This window comes from Grammomys surdaster, unplaced genomic scaffold (genome assembly GCF_004785775.1).
Source record: "Grammomys surdaster isolate TR1022 unplaced genomic scaffold, NIH_TR_1.0 278, whole genome shotgun sequence".
Taxonomy (NCBI): Eukaryota; Metazoa; Chordata; class Mammalia; order Rodentia; family Muridae; genus Grammomys; species Grammomys surdaster.
In genome coordinates, this window is record NW_021604719.1 from 6,437,437 (window position 1) to 6,457,003 (window position 19,567).

Genomic DNA, 19,567 nt, shown 5'->3' on the forward strand with positions numbered 1-19,567 from the left:
TCTCTCTCTCTCCCTCCCTCCCTCCCTCCCTCCCTTCCTCCCTCTCTGTATGTCTATGTATAAATAAGAAAGTCAAATCTGTGCACAAAAAATCAAATCAAAATTTATGCACAAACATCACTGTCATAAATTAAAAACTCTATTGTCATTTTCAACAGTAAACACATACTTCTCTATTAACAATGAGCAACTCATGGCCACCATCTAGGGCAAAGGCCTTTACTGACATACTGGTATAGAGTAGAATAACTTCCAGACAAGGCATTGAAGTTCTTCATGTTTGCTAAACATTCTGGCCCACTCTACCACTGGATAGACAGAAGTCAGAGGTTTTTTTGCAGTGCTTGAGCAAGATGGAGACCTGGAAATCTATCCTGTGTCCTCTCTTTGGTCATGCTTGGATTACTTGCCCTGTGTATCCTTTATTGTTAAACCACCCCACCTCCTAATACTGTATTTAACACAGTAAGTCTCATGTTCCTGGTTCTTCACATTCTACAGAAAGAAGTACTTAAAAGACAAGACAGCATTTCTTTTATACAATAGACCTTATAGATGATATACAATATCACCAAAACATTAATTTTCCTTGGAAAAGATATGAATGGGAGGGAATGATCTTCTGCATTGTGGATAAAGATGAGGTGGAAAAAGAGCAATGAAGATATGCAGAAGCAGGGAACTTCCATCCAGACACACAATTAGAACCTAGTTTGCAGCAATTGGTCTCTGAAAATAAAGCTAACAGAAACTGCTTCAGCATAATTCCTTGTGGTCCAAGAGTATTTTTCCAATTCATTTCATCTCATCACAGTGTTGGTGGTTCCTCAGAAAATTGGACATAGCATTACCTGAGGACCCAGCTATACCACTCCTGGGCATATACCCAGAAGATTCTCTAACATATAACAAGGATATATGCTCCACTATGTTCATAGCAGTCTTATTTATAATAGCCAGAAGCTGGAAAGAACCCATATGTCCTTCAACAGAGGAACGGATACAAAAACTGTGGTACATTTACACAATGAAGTATTAATCAGCTATTAAAAACAATGAATTCGAGAAATTCTTAGGTAAATGGATGGAACTAGAAAATATTATCCTGAGTGAGGTAACCGAATCACAAAAGAACACACATGGTATTCACTCACTGATTATTGAATATTAGCCCAGAAGCTTGAAATACCCAAGATTCAACTCACAGACCACATGAAGTTCATGAAGAAGGAAAACCAAGTGAGGGTGCTTTGGTCCTTCTCAGAAGGAGTAACAAAATACTCAAGGGAGCAAGTATGGAGATAAAGTGTGGGACATAAACTGAAGGAGGGGCAGTCTGGAGACCATTCCACCTGGGTATCCATTTATCCCATGTGCAGTCACCAAAGGTAGATGCTGATGTGGATGCCAGGAAGTACATGCTGATAGGAGCCTCATATAGCTGTGTCCTTAGAGGTCTGCCAGAGTTTGACATATTCAGAGACAGACGCTCACAGCTAACCATTCAACTGATCAAGGGATTCCCAATGGAGGAGTTAGAGTGAAGACTGCAGGGGCTGAAAGGGTTTGCAGCCCCATGAGGAGAGCAACAATACCAACCAACCAGAGCTTCCAGGGTCTAAACCACCAGCCTGGGAGCACTTATGGAGGGATCCATGGCTCCAGCTGTATATGTAATGGAGGATGGCCCTGTCAGGCATAGGTGGGAGAAGAGATCCTTGGTCTCATGAAGACTGGATGCCATGTGTGGGGGAATTCAATGGTGGAGAGGTGGGAGTGGGGGAAGTAGGTAGGTAGGGGCACATCTGCAGAGAAGCAGGAGGACGGGCGATGGAATAGGGAGTTCCTGGGCAGGGGGTGTGGGGTTGGAATGAGGTAAGGGGATAACATCTGAAATGTAAATAAAATATCCAATAAAAATAAACAAAAAAATTTGTCATAATTTTGTTTATAGCTTTGCATTTGTAAGTCTTTGGATATAGAAGTACAGGATCCTCCCAGTCATTTTATAAATAAAAAAGATTGTCTTGTTGTATGAAGTCTGTGTTTTTCAGGTGATTAATTTGTTTTTAAAATACATTGTGTAATAGGGTCTTTGAATACAACATTTTCAAAAACAAAATGATTTTTAAATAATACAAATAAAGATATTCATTCACGGAATACCACCTCTTTGGTGATTCAGGGATTATTTTTTCTCTTATATACACTTTCTAAAGTCACATATCCCTGCCAGGATCTTACTGAATTTCAGGAAAAATATATTCCTTCATGAATGACTACTTTATAGAACCATTCTCCCACTGACTTTTGTTACCTAGGTACAATTATGAGTGCTTAGTATTTTCCAGGTACAGCAGCTAGTATATGGTTCTTAAGGCAATGGGATAATATCCTATTAATACCTTTCAAAGCAAAGCAACTTCCATTTGGAAATTTAAGTCTGGACTATGTATTCATTAGCAATCCTTTTCCACTTGAAGCTTCTCTTGGGGACTCCCTGCTTGCCTTCACCTTGCACAAATGGAGAATAAATGACTTATAAGAGGTGCATGGGACAATGGGGTAGAAGATGAGCAGATGTGTTTTGTAGTGCTATTTGTTTGACCTAGTCTTCCTTTTTCACCTCATGATAAAAATAGTTTTCTAAGTAATGATAATATTGTTCCATTACTTTGAGACCTCTTAAAAATAGATAATTTCAATATTTACTTTCTAATGAAGCATGAACACACTCTAAAACAAAACTGTCTGTTGCATGCTCATTTGAACTATGCGATTTCTTTTCAGGAGAATTTTTTTTAACTCAGAAGAAATAACTTGGTGCAAAAATAGTTTTGATAATTTTGAGAATAATGTAATGAATAATACTTACCCATAAGACTACATGGACGTACCAAAGAAAGAAATAGGCTAAGGGAAAGTTGCTTAGATGATGCAAATATAAGCTAAAGAATAAGAAAAAAGGATTAGTAATCAGTGAGTCAGTTTTTAATTAAAAATAAAAATTCATGAGATCCTGTGCAAGCATTAAAGTACAGAAAGCTAATATTTGTTCATAAAATCATCTCAATGAAAGTTGAATGAGGAATATTAAACTATTAGACCACTTATGAGATAGAGCAAAAGAGTTCATTTAATTCCTTAATAAATGAAAATGGAAAAAGTCCTGTGAAAAGCACAGATGAACAATAAGTTCCTTGTGAAAGAAACACTGATGAACAATGGAGTAGAAGATCAACAAATATATTTTGTAACATGATGGTCATTAGATTGCAGTTGTTATCTTTGAAAGAATATGAATTTCTTTTTTTTATTGGTTATTTTGTTTATTTATATTTCAAATTTTGTTCTCCTTACTGATCTTCCCTTCACAATCCCCTCATTCCACCCCCTCCTCTTTGATTCTAAGAAGGTGCTCCCCTGCCATCCACTCCTGCCACACCTCTCTAGCATCCCCCTATGCTGGGGCATTGAGCCTCCACTGGACCAAGGGCCTCCCTTCCCATTGATGCTAGGTAAGGCAGTCATCTGCTACACATGTAGCTGGAGTCACAGACACATCCATGTATACTCTTTGGTTGGTGGTTTAGTCCATGGGAGCTCTGAGGGGTCCAATTAGTTGATATTGCTGTTCTTCCTATGGGTTTAGAATCCCCTTCAGCTCTTTCAATACATCCCCTAACTCTTCTACTGTGGCCCCCGGGCTAGGCCCAATGTTTGACTGTGAGTATCTGCATCTGTCTCAGATGCTGGTGGGGCCTCTCAGTACAGTCACACCAGGCCCCTGTCTGAGAACACTTCTTAGCATCAGCAGTAGTATGTGGGTTTGGCATCTACAGATGGGATCACAAGTTGGAGCAGTCTCTGGATGGCCTTTCCTTAAGTATTTGCTGTATTCAATAGCCATGAAGCCCAGCTGGTCTTTCATGGTTGTGACTTAAGTGTAAAATGTCCTCTACAGAGTTGCATGTTCCAACACATGCTCACTAGCTGATGATGTTTGGAAAAGTTGAGAAAACTTTAAAGATTAGAGCATTCAGGAAGAAGTGGATCAGAGGGAATGTCCTCGAGGTTTTAGAGCGCCGTGCCACTTCCCCTTCACTCTCTGATTCCTGAGAATGGATACAGTGTGTGAGTAGCCAAGCTATTGATACTTCCACTATGTCTTTCCTGCCAGCTGTAATGTGTTCCTACCATGATGAACTGTATCCTTATGGAACTGTAAGTCAAAATACATCTTTTATCTCCTTATGGTTCTGTTGGCAAAACTGTTCTATACTCTTCATTAAATTCATCCTTTTGATGCTCCCCTGGATGTGTATGTTGCATTCTGATTGCTACTCACTGTAAATCTCCCTCAATTCCTTTACTATCCTCTTGTCTACAAGCTCCTTTCTGTCTTTCATTGTTTTTGTTTTGTTTTGCCTAGCTGTCTGAGTAAAAGTGGATTTGGGCTACCCTTGGGAGCCTAGAGGCACCAGCTACACAGAGTTACCTATTTTCTACAAAATTGTAGACAATTTCTGCCTCTCCTCTGTAATATATCAGTATCCTAGTGATTCCTTTCTGGGTCCTTAATTGACTGTTGACTATCCTAGTCATAAACAGGTCCACTGCAGACAGCCATAGCTATCATGAGAGAAATCATGATCATATTGCTTGAAGAAATTCTCCTGAACTTTCTCTTGTCTATGTCTATCTTGTTTTTTGGGCCTTGTGGGAAAAGTATAAATGTCTTGTTTATGGATTACCACTCAATAGTTGCTTATACCCAGTACCTTGAGCAGCTTATGTGTCTTGGTATCCTCTATCCTTCTGCCATTCATTGCAAAAAGAAGCTTCTTTGACCAAGGCCAAGAGTAATGTGCATCTGGGAGTATAAACACAGATTTTTAAAAGCCAGCTTGAAAGCACAATAATTTAGCTAAATAACAGTAGTAATTTTTTCTTTCTGGGATAAGACCTCCTCAGCCATGGGGTTTGAGCTGAATTTACTGAGCCTGAAAAGTCTCTTATGACACTTGTCTCTTACCCAGTGAGAGAATTGTTGGTCAAATTCATAATAATTTGCTACAACTATACCAGTGAGAAAATCTTACCTTAGAAGTTAGTATTGGAGTTTGTAGGGTTCAAAGCTAGATAAAAACCTTGATGCCTTTTCTTTCAAATCAATTTGCATAGCACCTATCAACGCTAAGTTAGCCAGTAGAAAGGAAGCCCAAGCTTAGTTGAAACTTGCTTTGTCTGAATCTTTCAATGAAGGTGTGTGTTTTCATAAGCAATAGAATCTTATCAAAAATCTTTGTAACCAAGGGGAAGAGCAAGAGTCTGTATTATTAGGGCAGCAGATACTCATGGCTTCCTTAACCAATGGCTATAAGGAGGTGATATATCTTAGACTGAGCTTTTTATTCAGTAGCCCCAGAGGGAGGGCATTTCTCAGTGAATTTAAAATGCTTTTATGATTTCCTCAAAGATTAAAAATGGAACTAAAATATGATTTGGCTAGTGTAGTGCTGGCTGCTTAAATGAAGGAAATGAAGTCAGAGTGAATCACAGATCCCTGTATTCTTCATCCATATTATACCACTATTCACATCATTGAAGATATGAACCACTTAGGCACACATCAAAACGGATGAAGTTTGGATATACAATGGACCATGGTTCAGCAACGAGGAACAATTAACTTATTTCATTTTCAAGACAATGTGCATAATTGGAGTGTTATGTAAAGTGAAATAAGCCAGAAGCAAACAAATACAATTGAATATGATGACCTGAAAGTAAAAGAGGGACAAGAGAGAAATGAGGAGAAGAGACCAAAGGAAAGAAAATGAGAAAGGAGAGTAGACTTGACCAAAGCACAACACATCCACAAATCTGGTGATTTCATACCATTAGGAAAAATATATGGAGGAAGTCATGTGATGGATTCATATTAGATCTGTTAGGAATCACACAGTAGATTACCTTGTTTAGAGAGCTTCTGATCTAACGGTTTTCCTGAGTGAGAAGCCAAATCTGGTAATCTATGAACTACCTCAGAAGTTAAGATAAAAATTCACTCATCCTTCCATTCTCTTCACATGCCCCTAATTATATTCCCTATTCTAATTATTCTTGTTTTATTTCTGAACATTAGAATTTTCTGAGTTGGTATGGTGATGGAAAATTCAGAGTTCCTCTGTGCCAAGTAGAAATAAGCCCCTTGGGAAAACTTTGTCTTAATAATATTTCCCAAAGCAAATATTATTTTTTCAGTACAAATTATAACTTTCCATTTTTGAATAAGCTGATTGTTCCTTAAATCTCCAAATTCCATAATTGTAAATTTTATAACTTTGAAGAAGAAAAACTTTTCTTCTGAAGTTATTTCCTATAAAGTAAAGAAACAGCAAAAGGGGAGAACAAAAAGTCAGACTGTCAGGAATAGAACTGATGTCAAAGACAACAAATCATGGACCAGTTTCCTTCCCTAAGATGGTAGCTGACAGAACTGAGCTCTATCTGTTCTGTGATCTGAGGTTGAAGAGCCAATGTTATTATCCTCTTTGAATGGGCAATGGATAGTTATGAAACACTGAAATTTCATACTGCTTTGGTTAGTTGCACTGGTTTATTATAATCAACCAATCAATACTCATTCCCAAATGAGTAAACATCATCTTTCAAGTATATTTACAAAAGGGAATCTCCTCTAGACATAAATAAAAAGATCATCATGGAAATTAAAATTAAAACTCAAATGATTTATCACTTCACATAGGTGGGGTGTCTTTTATGGGTGAGAGAGAATTGCTAGAAAAAACAGAGAGAAAGATACATCATGCCCACTGTTGGTGGAAACAAAAAATAGAACAGGCACTATGGAAAGTATTATATAAGTTTCTTCTCATTCTTCTCCCAAATATGAATGACATATGACCTAGAAATTCCTCTTCTGAGTGTATATGAAAGGAAATGAAGTCAGTACCTTATAGAATTATTGAAATTCTTGTTAGACTCATAGCATACAACATAGGGATACAACACAATTATAAACAAGCTAATGAACAGGAAAATGTAATGTTTTATTACATTCTCCATATTGTATATTTTGATAGTTTACAAACCAGGTATTCTATTTATAATGAAGTAGTGTATATAAAAGAATGAAATTTGTACAGCAAAATATTATAAAACCCCAAAAAACTTCTGTCTTAGTTTATATTTCTGTTGCTGTAATAAAAGATCATGACTAATTTGGAAAGTACAGCATTAATTCAGCTGGCATATCTTTTTCACCATCTACCAGTGAGGGAAGCCAAGGCTGGAACTGGAGGCAGGAATTAAAGCAGAGACTAAATTAGAGTACTGCTTTTCGGGTTGCTTGTCCATGACTTTCTCACCCTTCTTTCTTATACCACCCAGGGCCACCTAGCCAAGAGTGAAATTGCCCAGAGTTGGCTTTGATTTCCAACATCAGTCGTAAATCAAGAAAATGAACCACAAAGTTGCCTACAGTCCAGTTAGATAAAAGCAAATTCTTAATTGATGTTCCAGTTCCCAAATGTTTCTAGTTGTGTCATGTTGACAAAAAACTAACCAGCACACATTCCTATTTGCAACAACCTGGGTGAATATTATTCTAGCTAAATGAAATATGCCAGACACAAAAAGAAAAAAAAATTACTGCATATTCATTTTTGTACGTGGAATCTGGAGGAAAACATGACCCAATATAAGACCAATAGTTTCCATGGCTGAGGTTTTAGAGAGTTGTTGCAAAGTGTGCACAGTACAGTTGTACTTATGCAGGTCAAATTCATCTATAGATTTTAAAGCACAATATATAGAGAGAAGGTGATAGTATTTATTATGGACATAAAAGTTATAATACAAGTAGATCTCAGTTATGTTTATCATACAAAAAGATAAGAGAAAAGGACTAGGTAAGTATTTGAAATGTAGGATGTATTAATTGACATGACTATAAAATAATTCTACTAAATATATCCATGAAAATATTTTATTATACACATTAAATACCTACAGCACAGTTACATTACAAACAAAGACATTATCTACTCCAAAAACCATTGTTTGAGTGGTATCAGAATTGTTCTTGCTATCCCAACTCCCTGAATGTGTATATACTGCTCTGAAAGTCTGGGTTTGAAAGGTTTTAGTAATTATTTTAGTAAATTGTCTTTCCTCTAATGCTAACTGAAAAATAGTGGCAATTTTACATGAAATATTTCTCATATAAGATTTATGTGAAAAATTGATAGCTTTTCTATAGACAAGCCAGATATAATTTACATGAATCCTGTTCCTAAAAACACAAAATAGATCTTATAGTATACATCCTAGAATGTAGAAAACGAACTACAAAAATAACAGAACAAAATTATAAAACTTTACAAAAATGTAAACTTTATTAAAATGCTATACTATGTTTTCAAATGGGAGGACAAAACATGTTAATTGCCCACATTTTTATAATAAAAAACATCATAGGTATACAATCCAAAATGAAATGCCATTAAATGCTGTTAAGCTCAAAATATTATATAGGCAAAAATATCTGACAGCACAGCAAAAATAAAAATATAAAATAAAAATAAAACATATAAAAAGTAAAATGACATGTGAAACGCAAGCAATGTGTGTGTGTGTGTGTGTGTGTGTGTGTGTGTGTGTGTGTTTGTATTGGGACCTTTAAGTGTTGTTAGCTGTTAAAATCTGTACATGTATTAAGAAGAAATAGCAGAATATCAAGGCTAACATAAATATATTCATCAGTTAATTTTGTGACATGTGTAGCATATCAAGATAGGGAAATGAAGAGTTTCCACAACAGATTTTATAAAATGGAAAAAATCAAGTCACAAGCCTGAAAAATAAATAATCCTTTAAACAGAAGTGGCAGCTACACTCTCTAATCTACGGGTTGGGAGGATTGAGAGTTCAAGGTCGGCCTATGATACTTAGCAAAACCTTGTCTCCAAAGTGAGCCCAAGTTCAGAATTAGAGTTAGAATTAGAGTTTCAAGATTACAATAAAAATTTAAAATTATAACATTTAACAGAGGAAGAGATGTTTATGGTATTTGTAGAAAAGCATTTTCATACATAAAATCAAACAAATACACTTACAATCCCAAATTGGAAAGATTAAGGGAGTTTTTGGTTTTTTCCATCTAAATACACATAAATTACATCAAAAGGAAGCATGCATCACAAGCAAAATAAAGACCTACCTTGAAATGCAACTTTGAAACAGACCAAGAAAATGAATGCCAAACTGAGGGCAGTAAATTTTCATCTGCAAGCAATGGAGAATCATAAAAGGTTTTTGACAAGAAGAGCAAAATGATCAAAGATGCTTTTTAACAATGGAATGTGTTCAGTCACATACAGAGTGAATCAGAGTGGCAGTGTTAAGCCAGAGAGGGAGGAGGGGCTGTGAACCAACTGTTCAGTTGGAGACAAGATCAAGTAGGAAGCAGTTACAATACTCAGGGAACAAAAAGCAATAGGCACTTTGTAACCACAGGAAAATGAAAATCCAATCTCAGAATCTGAGACTCAGACTAGGTAGAATGATAGTGTTTATTGAATGTCAATATTTATTACGAAGTCTGACTTTCCTGTGGGCACAGGAAATGTGAGGAGATGTGCTCCTTCAATGATGCTGGTGCACTTCCTTGATCCTCCTATATCTTCTGACTTACCACATACATAGCTTGAGGGGGTGCCTCCATTGGTCCAGTCACATCTAATCAGGAGGTCAGTGCATCAGGTAGACATGTCTGTATAACGTGCATGCTGAAAAATATTGTTTCAGTAGTCTGAATTGACCAGACTGCACAAAATAGGAAATCCCATTTTTATGACTGGATTTTGCTGAGTACATGTGGGGCTTTTTGTTGTGGTGGTTTATTGTTATTTGTTTGGTTGTTTGGATTTTAGCTTGTTTTAGAGCTTGATTGTATAAACCATGAATTAATTTGACCAAGTATTTTACACTAATTTCATTAACATCTACTTTCATTTTAGCAGCTAAAATCTAGGCAGTGAGGTCAGATGTGACTGTCCCTCGATGAGTATTCTGGACACCATGACTTCAGTGAACTTTTCTGGCTGACAATAGCTTGCACACATTTTCATGCATTTCTGTGTTGAGACAGTATTTTTCATGAAACTCCACTAGAAGGAGCTCAGAGTTGGCTTCTCTTGGACTTCATCCCTGTGTTTTGTGACTTTGCTTATTGTATTTTTGGAGCCATCTCAGTGGTAATCTCTAAGTGTAATTTAACCATTTTACTGAGCCCGGTGAATCTTTTCAGTGAATCACTGAGATTGAGAGTAATCTTGGGGACCCTTGACACAGAACAGTCATGCTGATTAAGGACTACTCTCTGATAGAAATTCATTTTGTAGTATCACTCGTCAAGAAACTTAATAAGAAATCAGACACAGAAGAAACAAAGGGCACACAAATTAAAAACCTAAAGGTTGATGACAAATAGACAGGCCCTCAGGTAGAGAGATAAATGATGTGGGGGAAGAGAGAGTTTCACAAAGGATGAAAATTAAAATTGGTGGTTACATTAAGGCATCTGAAAACTAATTACAAGAAGAAAATAGTTTCACTAAAATGATAAAGAATTTTAAAAAGATTTAATAATCAATAGCATATGATCCCTCTAAGAGTACACAATCTGTACAATTTATAGGCACAATGGGAAATGTCCAGAGTCTAAATGAGAATTGTAAAGTGTTAATTTTTGTTTGTTACGGAAGATTAATGTGATGTATAATCAAACAACAAAATTTTTGTGCAATTGCTGCTCTATAGTAACTCATATGATTTCTATGCTCCCAGATATCACACTGGTAGTTATAAGGTTCAATTTATTTTTATACATTTTTCTTTAGGGTTGCTTTAAAAAAGAATGCTAATTTATGAATGTTTCTTGAAATATAAATTACTGCACATTTGTAATGAGTTATTTTCTTTCCATTTATGTATAAATAGAAATCCCAATAAAGCAAAATAATAAAAAATCTGAAAATACACTTTTTTCTATCATCTTAAATTAATGAACTCTTGATGTATGTAAGTAATGTCCAAAGGACATAAATACATTTGTTTTTGTCACTTTAATTAATGAACATTTAATGTAATGTACCAAGTACATATCCTTAGATTATATGGCTGTTTCTACTATTGTTTGTAAATACTTGGAGTTATTGAAGGAACTTTTTTTTTTCATTTTGTATCAGTATATTAGTAGGAATCATTCTAATTAGGTTAGAATTAACCTCAAGTACCAGCCATCCCCACTCAGAGAGTTCTCAGGCAAGCCCCTAGTTAAGATTGTAGCAACTAAGGAGATTGATCCTAATCATTTTCTTCTGAGGAATTGAAAAATGACTATTTCCCTTTTATATCAATGTGTTTTACAAAATCTGAATCAGATCATCACAAGTGATAGCACATGTAGGAAATGTTAACTCTTCTGCCAAATTCTGAATATTTGGAGAGACAATGAAGCACGTGGTCAGGATTATCGTTCATTTTCCTTTTATTTTTGATAGTCTTCTTATAGTGGCATGAAAGTTATCACCTCTAAAACTCCCTTCCCATTAACTGGAACCCTGATAGCTCCAGAGCCATGCTTGAGAATGCTCCACTCAATAGAAATAAATGACCAGAGTAAAGACTCACCTTGTGAAGTCAAGGTGAAAACTCTGAACGCTCAAAAGTGAGTTGCTTCCAAGTACCTTCATAAAACAAACTGGCCGATTTCAAATTAGACCCATTTGCAGAGAGCAGCTCTTCAGTTTGCAACACAACAGTGAAAATCCTCTGTCACTGAAATACATTAATTGTGAGAAGATGTTTTTAAAAGCAATAGCAAAACTGCCAAGTAGTACAAAGTAGAAAAAAACGGTAAACAGATATGTGCAGACAGCAGCCTACTAAAGCAGTGTCCTATAAATCAGGGCGGAGCTTTATTTGCTGTACATGTTGATACAGTCTTAAAATTTAGTGGGCCTTGAAGGAACAAGTGTTAAAGGCATATGGCCATAATAACAAAGTAAATCTACCAATGTCTTCAAAATCAAGAATCAGTTATAACTCAAGAAGAAATGCAACATCAACATATATTTCTTGTGACAGCTACAGGTTAGAGGTTTAATTTTTCTGAGAAAAAAAAATACTGTGTACCTTTAATAGTTTCTTCTTTATCATCAAAGGCAAGGTCTGCAAATGATATTAGAGTGCGTAGCACTTTAAAATATATAGAGTGTTGTACACTTGACATTAGTAATCATCTCTTCAAAAATGTTCCACAGATTAAAATTTGCTAATGCTTAAGTGTAGAATTGGTCTGGAGAATCAAAAGTTGTTCATTTCTGAAAAGTTTTTATTCATGAGAACAAGTTACTCTGACCATCTGAGACAATTTTGCTACATATTGGTGTTTTTAAATTCTCAAGTACTGGCCATTCCAGCGTTCTTCCTGTATGTAGGCTCCCTTGTGGTCAGGAAGTCATGGTGGGAGACTAGTGCCTAGTATTTGTGGATCCTGAAAACCTCCTTAAGCTGCAGTTGCTGTGCCTGCCTCCTGGGACATTCAGTAGCTGGTCCAGACACCTACCAGGTATCTGTATGCTCAGCCAAATCTGTATAACTGAAAATCAAAACTAAGAGCCAAGGATGGTAAAGGCCAAGGAGACTCTATCAAAGGATGCAGGCCTTGCCAGGGACCAGTGCGCCTTCCATTTCCAACTGTGCCAGGAGCAGAGCCTCTGCTTTGGATCCAAACCCACAGTCCACACATCAGTTGCAGCTCAACCTCCAGGAGTTCTGACACATCCAGGATCACAGAATCACAGACTCATAGGAAGGACAGCCTCCAGTCAGAGACAGGGGGGCCAGATAACCCCAGAGATAATCAGATGGAAAAGGCAAGAGGCAAGTGCAAGAACATAAGCAACAGAAACCAATTTGTTTTGGCAACAACAAAACCCAGTTCTCCCACCACAGCAAGTCCTGTATACTCCAACACACTTATAAATCACGATTCAGATCTAAATTTTAATTTCATGAAGATGATAGAGGACTTAAAGAAGGACATAAATAACTCCCTTAAAGAAACATAGGAAAACACAAGCAAACAAATAGAAGCCCTTAACCAGGAAACACATAAATTCCTTAAAGCAATACAGAACACAATAAAACAGGTGAAGGAATTGAACAAAACCATCCAGGATCTAAAAATGGAAATAGATACACTGAAGAAAACACAAAGGGAGATAGCCCTGGAGAAGTAAAACCTAGGAAAGAGAACAGGAGTCATAGATGATAGAAAAGAGAATCTCAGCTATAGAAGACATCTACACAACAGTCAAAGAAAATACAAAAAAGCAAAAAAACTCCTAACTCAAAACATTCAAGAAACCCAGGACACAATGAAAAGACCGAACCTAAGAATAATAGGTATAGAAAACCAAATAACCCTATTAAAAAAATTAGGGTACAGAGCTAAACAAAGAATTCTCATCTGAGGAATCTTGATGGCAAAGAAACCCCTAAAGGAATGTTCAACATTCTTAGTCATCAGGGAAATGCAAATGAAACAACCCCGAGATTCCACTTTATACCATTCAGAATGGCTAAGATCAAAAATGCAGGTGAGAGAAGATGTTGTCTGGGATGTGGAGAAAGAGGAACACTCCTCCATTGATGGTGTGACTGCAAGCTGGTAAAACCACTTTGGAAATCAGTCTGGTGGTTTAGCGGGATACCATCCCACTACATTTATATAAAGCTCAGCAACTGGGCAGGATGAGAGGTAGGTAGAGTGAGGAGAGGAAGAGGAGAAGGAAGAGGATGGATTGAAGGGAGAGGGGAAAATATCGGTGGATGTACATGTGTAGTCTGAGGTAGTTGTAACATCTAGGTTAGGTATGGGGTAACACGTCTAATTGTGTGGGCTTCTTGTTATTTGAGCATTACCAAATATATAAAGCTATTGGATAATGTTTAAAAATAAATAAATAAATTCTCAAGTACTTATTTGTGGATTTTTCTTATAGATACTTAAAGTTTGCTAGTGCCACACACTGAACTTCAGTCCAAGTATCCTACAAGAGAGAGGAAGTGTAGGAAACAGCAAGTATCAACTTGAAGAAAGTTTCAGTGGGAGAAATTTCTGCTGCTGAAGCATGATGAATTGATTTCAGAACCCCCATCTATCAGGTAAAAGCCATGTGGTGGCACAAGTTTGTAACCGTAGCACTAGAGGGGTGGGGGCTAAGACAAGATCTCTAGAGTTCTTTGGCTACACAAACCAGCTGAAGTGTTTACTGCTAGGTTCAAGAAGACAGTTTGCTAAAAGCATAATAATATGAAGAGCAATGGAGAAGTAAGATGATGATGGTAATAATAACTAACTAACAACAACAATAATAACAATGATACTACTACTAATAATAATAATAATAACAATAATTAATAATAAAAGCTATGGAAGAGGAAGGCACCTGACACAAATGTCAGGTCCCCATGTGCATAAAGGACCCCCTTGTACATGCATGTATATGCTCACTTAAGCATGTACATATGTACATATAGCACAATAACGCATTTACGCACTCATAACTTTTCCCATACTAAACAAAGCAAGCAAACAAAAACAAACAAACAAACAAAAACATTTTAAAATCCTAAATGGAGCCAGTTGTTGTGCTACATACTGGTAGGATTTGCTGAAGAAGGCAGAGGCAGGCCTGGGCTACACATTTGACACCCAACCAATGGACAGAAGCTGCTGATTCCTGTGCTTTAATTAGGGAAAAACTGGAAGAAGCTTCTGGTCCTATAGAAGGACCAGAAGTCTCAATTAACCTGAACCCCTAAGATCTCTCAAACACTGGACCACCAACCAGGCAGCATATACCAGATGATAAGAGGCCCCCAACACATATACAGCAGAGGACTGCTAGGTCTGGGTTCAGTCAGAGAAGATACACCTAACCCTCAAGAGACTGGAGGCCAGCCCCATAGAGTGGAGATGGGGATAGAGGATGGGGACATCTTCATGGAGACCGGAGGGTAAGAAGGAGGGATGAAATGGGGAACACTCAGAGAGTGGACCTGGAAGGGTATAAAATCTGGAGTGTAAAAAAAAAAAAGATTAAATAAAATTTTAAAAATAAATAAATAAAATAAAATCCTGAATGGAATTTTGGTACAAACCAAGGGGATAAACCATACACTATAAATTGAGCCCAGCATTTGCCTATGACTAAATGTTTCTTAGCAATCACTAGCATATAGAAAACTAATTGCTACATTGATAAACCAATCCTCCATCCCTCCTCTCCTCTCAGTCCCTCCTCTCACCTCCCATCCCAGCCCCCCATCTACTCTTCCTCCTTTTCACTTCAAAAAGAAAAGAAAAAAGAAAAAAAAAGGCAGCCTTCCCATGGATACCAACCAGCCCTAGCATATCAAGTTGCCTTAAGTTGAGGCACATTGCATCCTCTTCTATTTAGGCTGACTGAGTCAACCCAGTAAGAAAAAAGGTCACAAAGGTAGGCAACAGAGTCAGAGACAGCCTGTGTTCCCACTGTTAGGAATCCCACATGAAGAATGAACTGCACAACTGTAACATATGTGTGGATAGCCTAGGTCAGTTCTATGCAAAAAATTAACATTAGAGAGTAGGTGGAAATTAATATTAAAATAGATTATTAGTACCCCATTGGCCATGTGTAAAGATATCTGCAAGAGTTTGGTTGTTGTTCTTGTTTATCGTGAAAGAAACTAAACATAGGTAGCTAAGAAAACTAAGATCATGTTCTAACATGATCTGAGCCCAATATTCCTTTTTAAAGAATAGTATTACTGCCAACATATTTGATGAGTCTGACAGACAATTCAATATTTATTTGGAATATCTTTTAAAGGCAAGAATTTATTTAAATTGTATTTATAAATAACTTCCATGAATTTAGTCATCTGATGCAAATTTTCTGAGTCAGGTTTTCAGAAATTTGGGGTACTTATTTTGTACTTCTGATAAGATACCTACTAAACCCAAATCGGTAAATATTGCCTCTCATTTTAGGAATATCTCTGTGTTCCTGTCAAAACAAAGCCTAAATTACTGTGCACATAAGGAGAATAGCAATGAGAGTACACAGGAGTGATTGGATTTTGAAGTCTGTAATTATTTTCCCTTCCTCTTCTCACCACCCTCTAGCAGAAACAATATGCTGGAAAGCATGTTATTTGCCTTTTATTTGTCAATTAAATCATCCTAGATTCTTTTTCTCTCAGTACCTTTACTTTCTGGAAGATACAAAAATGTGGTTCCCAAGCATCTGGTCTGAGGACTCGTGGAAGTGTTGCAGGAGGCTCTGTGATAATAGCCAATAATTATAACACCTCACTGAGGGCAGTGTTGCTCCCAATTACCACTGGCTCCAAGAAGTCGTTGCTTGTATAACTGGATAGCCAATTAGTTCCGGAAGTAGATAATGAAAAATGCATTCAATTACAACTGACATGGCTTGTTCCAGCAAATGTGGAAAGTACTGATAAATGGCATCCAAGAGTTCTTGACCTGACACTTCTTAGTAACTGTCATTTCTGGAAAATTACTACCTACAATGAGATGACAGTTTAGCTGCCCTTTCAGTTAGGTGTGGTCATGTAACTAGTTATCATATGAGAATGGGAGAACTGGTCGTTTCCACACCAGAATTAAACCTTTAAATAAGTGGTTGCATGGTTTCAGCGTACTTTTCATTCTTTGGCTCATTAGTACAGTGATGAGGAGAGTAACTTTGGAAGATGGTCAGAGGTGTCTGAGACACAAAGATGGTTCCTTCAATAACTACGAACAATTCCACTTAGCTATCAGTTGATAAAAGTGATTTTTTTAATATCCCAGATATATTTTAGCTACAGTAACTTAAGCTGCATTCATTAATACTGCAGAACAAGAAATCAGTAAAAGGAGTCTACCAACAACACCCACTAGATACTGAAAATAATACAGACCAATGGAAGTTCTCATGGTTGTTTATAGAAATAAACAAAGGTACAGACATATGAGAAGTAATTTATCAGTTTCTTATAAAGGAAAAATTCTTCATAGCATTTTATTAAATAATTTTACTTCTTTTCCTTTGATCAGGTAAATATAAAAAGACATCTATGCAACACCCGTCTATAGATTTTTATAGCTTTAGCAATAATAGAAAAAATTGGAAATGACCAAAATTCCCTTAGGTAAGTGAGTCTACTTTTACACATTCACCTACTGACCTATATTTTGTACCATACCAATTTGTACAGAATTCTAATGTATTTATAAAGTCAACATAATAAAAAGAAATGATCTATCATTACACAAAGAAACATGAAAATGATAAGCACATCCTGATAAGTTGATAAAGTCAACATGTAAAGTGGACATTACTTTCTAATGCCATTTATGTGATATACTGGGAAAACAAAATTTTGAGGCAGTCTAAGAGATAGCCTTCACTAACACTCTGGGATAGGAAGGAACAATAAGAAGCTCATAACTAAGTATGTTTAAGACAGTGAAAATATTCTGCATGACTCTAGAATAGTGATTATCAGTATTTATACATTTTTCCTAACCCTTAGACCTGTCCACCTCAGAATATACTTTCATATAAATATCATGGAAATTAGTTATAATAATGTAAGACTTTCAGGTCATCAACTGTAATATTCAATTTCTTAGTAAAAGATGTCAGAGGAAACTGTGCACTAGAGTGGAAAGTCAGGAGGGCATGGAGTTCTCGTTCTCATACTTTCTGGTATATATTTCTATACTGATAATTGGTCAGGAGGGCATGGAGTTCTCGTTCTCATACTTTCTGGTATATATTTCTATACTGATAATTGGCCAGAAAGGCTGTCTTAAAAGCCTTCATTGCATTTGTTTATAATAACACACACACACACACATACCACACAGACACACACACACACACACACACACTACACACACACCTTCATGCACAGCGGTCTGCTCTTTAGATAAAGAGCTAAATACTCACAATGTTTTAATTAACAGTGAGAAATGATTAAGTAGACTAAAGAAAGCATGAAGAGAGAGAATCAAAGCATTAGGGAGGACACACAGTGAGACACACATCACACAGGCTTAGGCAAGAAATAAGAGGCAAAACAAATTGTACTGGGTGGCCATCTCACTAATTCTTAATGCTTCTCATTTGCAAAAATGCCAAACCCCTTAGTGCTCCTAGATACTCAAAGATAATTAAATTTCTTTGAACTTTTCTTTAACTGTAGTCATTTAAGCTTCCAATTCTTTCATATAGTATTTAAGAATATTTACCATGATTTTTTTTTAGAAATATTGCCTCGACTATACAGTTTTCTTATTCACAGTATAAAGATGAGAGACCCTGCCTGAATGTGTCTATAAGTTGCATAATTTATATTTAAACTTCAGGGATCTCACCTTAGACTTTACTCTTGATATCTATTTGTTACCACCAGCAATCACTGAGCTTGTGGGAAAAGATTTGGTTATTTCAGTGGTTAATTTTGATGGTCAACTAGACTGGATCTAGGATCAACCAAGAGATATGCCTCTGCACAGGTCTACGAGGGTTTCTTCAGCAAATATCAAATGATGTGAGGATATTTTCTCCAGTAGTACCTTCTGGTGGACTACCTGTTTACAGAGGTTCTAGGAAAACTTAGTGCTGCTTGTTTTTTACTTGATGATGGTCACTGTATCTGTCTTCGCATTTCTGTGGCTTCCAACTTTTGATGGACGGATCATGGTCTCTATATTACAGATATGGCACTAGGATTTCTTATAGCTATAACTATTTTATCTAAAAATGGATAATTTGGAATCCACTATAATGTGTGAAAGACAGGCAATTCAAGGGAAGTATAGTTAGGATTTTCACAGTCTGTGGAATTTAATGGTCTAAATTTGAAGGAGAGAAACATTATCAGAAAAGTATTTGGGGTTTTGAATAAGATTCTGAATGCCAAAACTGTACGCCAAAGACAAATGCCATTTACTTCTGTTGATTAGGCAGTTGACACAAATTAACAGATGCATAGAGTCTGTGGGCTCTGTGATTTGCTCACCCTTTCCTAGAGCTGTAAGGTTGGTTCTGGGTGATTTGTGTGGCTTGTGGTTTCTTTTTTGAACAGTTGTTTATGTTCAGTTTCTCTGCTGTCTTAATACATGAATTTTGTAGGGTTTTTTTGATAATTCTTTTTGTAAGTGTACAGAGTGCTTTGAACAAGTAGATTGCTTTTCCTGCTGTGTGTCAACCAAATCATTCCCTGATAAGACATCAAAAATACACTGCTTTAAGCACAAAGGATTAAAATAAACTAAGGCTATTTGATTTTTAAAACCATACAAAAATGTAGTTAGAAATAAAGAATAAGAGACAGATAAATAGGCATGTAGGCAGAGTGGAAGGAAGGAAGGAAGGAAGGAAGGAAGGAAGGAAGGAAGGAAGGA